The 5,368-nt window shown below is 38.3% G+C and overlaps 1 pseudogene; it reads left to right on the plus strand.

Moving 5' to 3' along the window:
- Positions 1-553: 553 nt before the first annotated feature.
- On the plus strand, positions 554-4,091 carry LOC120200333 (annotated as a pseudogene).
- Positions 4,092-5,368: the final 1,277 nt, after the last annotated feature.

Consider the following 5,368-nt stretch of genomic DNA (forward strand, 5'->3'; position numbering starts at 1 on the left):
GTTCATCATTTCTGTAAAAAAAACAACGATCTTCTGACTGAACATTAACTTGTTTACTATGATATGATTAAATTTGATCATAGAATCTTTTGAATTGTATTTTTTGGATTGATACTTTGTTTATATTATGTCGTCAAGTTAGTTCTTGAAACATTATATTGTCGAGCCAATGATTGAGAGCAACTACAATGAGTATACATCATTAAAATATGATTTTATCATATCTCAATCAGCATGTTAACGTCTAGCTTAGACAAACATCAATTTTTAATGAAAAATATCGAATTTGAAACATATGAATAATCGAATGACTATTTTATAACTTTTAATAGTCAAAAGTCTCAACAAAACAACATCTTATAATTAAGGAATTATTATGTAATTTTTAATAGTCAGATAACTTAACAAACCACTTAGGTTGGGCCGGATCCTTATTGTTCCCTGGCTGCGGGCAGTATTTATCATGGGCCGTGGCCCTGAAATAACCTTCCACGTTTCATTTTCAAACAACATAGGAATGTTTTGATTTTCAATTGAGTTGCCAAACCAATTCGACTCTGTTCGCCGTTTCTTTAAAAAGAAAAAAGAAAAAAAAAAGAGGATCTTCAAGTACGAAGTGACGGGATCATTCCAGAGGTGGCTTATGAGACCCATAGGGCTTCCTGAACTGCCCGTAGCACGGCGGAGCACGGCAGAGGTGTTCGAAGCCAGAGTTTATGGGGTAATAAAACGGGTTGCTGTGATTGGAAATGGCTTCTCGGGAGCTAAGAATCAATGCATCGGTTTGGTTCGGGCTTTAGGACTCCTGGGTCATCACACTTTATATGTAAAGCTTATATTTTTCATCTATTCATTTCAAAGTTCATCTTTTTATTTCGTTTTTGGTTTCGTTTAAGTGCCCCAAGATTCAAATTTTATGTAACAAATGAGAAATTATGATTGTTATTATTTATATGCTATCACGCAGCGTGTTACAAGGCCAAGAGGAGGGATCAATAAGTGGCTTCATTGGCTCCCAGTTTCTCTTCATAAAAAAGTGGATTACGTTCTAAGGCAAATTTGCATCTATTCTGGAGTTCAAACTGATGCTAGACGGAGAAAAGTGGTGCCTTTTTCAGTTGAAAAAACCTGTAACTTGGCTTTGAGCTCTTAAATTTTATGTTTTCATATTGAAGAACTGAAGATGACAACCCTTTTATGTTGAAAACTCTTTGGTATGTCTCTTTTTAGAGTTCTCAAATTGTATGTATTGATATCATATCCAGAGGGATTTAAATTGCGGTTGCTGTAGCATTTTCGGTTGTGTTGCATTTATGGCGATTGCCGTGTGGTTATATAATGACCACTAGACCACTATTTAAATCCCTGATTATAGCACTAAAGATGACACCCTTTCATGTTGAAATGTCATTGATTTGTCCCCTTTTTCCCTTTGGTACCTCCAAAATCGAAATTAATGAGAATAGCTTTGCTGCAGGCTTGTCCAGTGTTATAGAAGCTGATGCAAAACAGATTGCGACGACAGCACGGGATACATTTGAGATGTATATTCTTCTTACTTGAATTTCTTTGTTTACTAGTACTACCTTTTTGTTGCATGGTCGTGATGCTTGAAGCTATATGATTTTGCTTTCTGGTGGTAATTCTTCCTCTTGTGATTAAATTATGTCATGTTCTTATTTTATTTTATCCTTTTAGGGAAGGCCCTCTGTTGGTCATCGCATCTGGTCGGGATACAATTTCTATCGCGAGCTCTATTAAACGGTTAGCCACTGACAATGTTTTTGTTGTGCAGGTTAAACTTTGTTTTGCTCTCTTTCTTCCTTTTCTTTGGAATGTGATTTTTCTTCGGAGTTTCCGTGATGTTGCTTTATATATAAGGCGATTTGTATGTTTCCTTTGATGTTGTTCAACTGTTTAGACTTTAGAGACCAGGCTGATTTCACAGTAGGCTAAAAGTTAAAAATGTTCCGAAGGTTCAAACTTTTTATACTTCTTCTGGGATACATATTGGATTTCATATTTCTTACAAGACTGTTCTGGGAAAATGGCTCGAAGTTATTGACTATTTTTATTCATAACTATTGCTGTGTTAACTTTTTCCTTTCCAGATGAAAGTAATGAACTTTGTGATTCTATTTCTTTTCTAACGATTCCATTTTTCAGATACAACATCCAAGGTCACGGTTGAATAGGTTCGATTTAGTGATTACTCCTCAGCATGATTATTATCCTTCGACTCCTCATGCACAGAGGCAAATTCCTTGGTTTCTCCGTATGTGGATAACTCGTCGCAGACCTTCTGACAGACACGTGGTATGTATTTCTATTTTAAAACTCATTCATAATGCATCTTGGGATAGGAAAATCCTTGGTGGCTGTTAAATCATAGCTGCTCTCGTTATCGATTGTTCATCGGTAGGTAGCTCATCAATATCAGTTTCTGAATATCAGGTTCTCACTGTGGAGCTCTTCATCTAGCCGATTCTGCTGCACTCAGAAGTGCTGCTTCTGTCTGGCATGATGAACTGGCACCGCTTGCAAAGCCCTTGCTTGTCGTCAACATTGGAGGGCCAACAAGTAATATGTTAGTGAAAGATGCAATTTTTTTATCATTTTGATTTATCATCTTATTAAGGATCATAGTGCGGTCATTTTATGTTCTTTGCACAGGCAACTGCCAATATGGTGCAGATCTTGCGAAGCAGTTAACAGCTATTCTGCAGAATGTTCTTTGGAGTTGCGGCAGCGTCAGAATATCTTTCTCGAGAACTCCCGAGAAGGTAAAACACTCGAAAGTTTCTATTTGCAGAATTGGTTTTCTAATGAGTACTCAGATTCTTCTTGGGAACTGTACTGATAGGTACCGAAAATCTTACTGGAGGAGTTTAGTTCTAATCCAAAGGTTTACATTTGGGATGGTGAAGGTAAACTGTTCCCAGCCTAGTCGAGAGATTTTTCTTCCCTTCGTTTTCACGGTATCTAGTTATTTATCCATTGATTGGTGCTACGCTGTGTAGGTCCCAATCCACACATGGGACATCTGGCTTGGGCCGATGCATTTGTTATCACGGCTGACTCGGTAAGCATGTTGAGCGAGGCTTGCACTTCAGGGTAGGTCTTGACAAATTGTATGCCACCTCCAATTATTAATCGGTTATCTCGCTGTTTGAATCTAAACATCCTCGTTATAATCCACTCTGCATCAGAAAACCAGCCTATGTTATAGGAGCTGAGAGATGTACATGATAGTTCTCCGACTTCCAAAAGTCTCTACGGGAACGAGGAGCGGTTCGCCCTTTCACCGGCAAAGAGGATGTAAGTTATTCGATGTTTTCATTACAAGCTTTATTTTCATTATGAACATATTACATCAGTATATATCTTAAGTATGTATATCTATAACCCAAGCTGTACAAAGAATAATATTTGCAGCATCATTCCAATTTACTCGAATACCCTGCAGCGAATCTTCACCATGTCCTTGTGGTTCGCAACTCAGATTGAGGCATGCCGGCTGCATGTATTCCACTTTTGCTAGGATTCAGCCTCAAGCCAGAAAAAAAAAAACAATAAAACCGCTCCAGAACACATTTAATTCCAATAACAAGCCCCACATTACCTTTAGCAAATACGAGCAAGTCATCCGCAAAACACGGACGTGTCAACTTGATGTTGTGTTTTCGGGTGAAATTGGAAGATCTTGCTAGCGACTGCAACGAAAGTGAAATAACCGTTTCAAAGATACAAGGGGACAATGGATCCCCTTGCCGGATGACCTTGCCGACCTTGAAAATACCTTCAACCCATAATCCAAGAGAGAATCATTTTGTGAGATATGGTTGAGAAAACATGTAATTTTGCATACCTCTTAAACCTGCTAAATGTGTTGGTTTGAACTTTTACAGATATATAAGAGCTGGAGCTATTCACCATTAGATGACATCGTAGAGGCGGCTAGCCAGATGAAGAAGTTACTCGTTGCTCGTGGATGGACGATACACTCGTGATTCATTCACTGCGTTTTGATTTTTAAGGCAAGCTTTTGCCATTGCTTCAACTATTGAACATAATTTCATCCGTCTGTACCCAGGGTGATCTTTTGAACACATATCCGAAAAGTATCAAACTTTATTGTAGGTACACGGTTGTTTTCTTTGAAGAATGTGAGGTCGATAGGTTTGATGATGTTAATCAACTGAGTTAAACCCTGATTCGTTATCATTTTATCTTATTTGACAACATGTTATAACTTATTTTGGGCATGTTGGATTAGGGAGTCAGGTGATTTAGTTGACTGATTAAGAGAATTAACATGATTTGTGAGTTGATGTTTTGTCAAAGTTCTATTTGACCTTGACTATAAGTTCCTACTCCATTTTTTGTAAAATAAATATACCAAAGAAAATCAAAAAGTGGGTATTGCCCTCATAGCTTAAAGTGAATGTTATTCTCGTTAGAGAGTTTGGATAGAACAAACACATTTGCAGGGTGTGTTTACGTCGTCTATAACCAATGAAATTATCTCTATCTTCTTCAATGCTATATATTATCTACTTCATTGATAACAAAAAAAGTATTGTCTTCAACCCTCTATAAAAGCCTCATCCATTCACCCATGTTTCCATCACAAACAAAGCTTCGACTTCTCCTCTTCTCTCATTAATCTAGTCAAGTAAAAGTTCCTCGGGTTCTGCTCTCTCTTTTCCCTCCTAAAAAGAAGAATTAAGAGAGGAGATCACTCGGCCATTAACGTCCCGGAGTCGAGAGCACTGATCATTGCTACTGTCGGGGACCGAAAGAGCGAGTTCAAGAAAGGATTGGGTGTTTCTAACTTCCTTTTGAGACATGAGCCATTATTACAGTTGTAGCTGCCACCATGGGAACCAGTGATGAAACTCTTCCTTTCTTCACTCAGTTCTTCATGAGGCACATTGCAGTCCACTCTCAGTTTATCTAGGCAGTAATAAGATGTATCAAAAGCCTCGGTAGTTGTACTGGTGGCTGGATATGAAAAGGGAAGTGTCAAAGTTTGTCGCTAGATGCTTAGTGTGTCAGCAGGTTAAATGGAACACCAAGTTCCCTCAGGTTTACTTCAGCCCATTCAGATTCCTTAGTGGAAATGGGACAGAGTAACTATGGACTTCGTGATCGGGTTACCCAAGACCAGATAGAGACATGACGCAGTTTAGGTCATAGTCAATCGTTTAACCAAATCAACTCATTTTCTTCCAGTCAGGATAGACTATACCTTAGAGAGGTTAGCTTAGTTGTACATACGTGAGATAGTGAGGTTGCACGGTGTACCGAATTCCATCATATTCAACAGAGATCCCTGATTCATTTCCTGTTTCTAGAAAGCCTTTCA

The sequence above is a fragment of the Hibiscus syriacus genome, unplaced genomic scaffold, assembly GCF_006381635.1.
Source record: "Hibiscus syriacus cultivar Baekdansim isolate YM2019G1 unplaced genomic scaffold, ASM638163v2 tig00005939_pilon, whole genome shotgun sequence".
Taxonomy (NCBI): Eukaryota; Viridiplantae; Streptophyta; class Magnoliopsida; order Malvales; family Malvaceae; genus Hibiscus; species Hibiscus syriacus.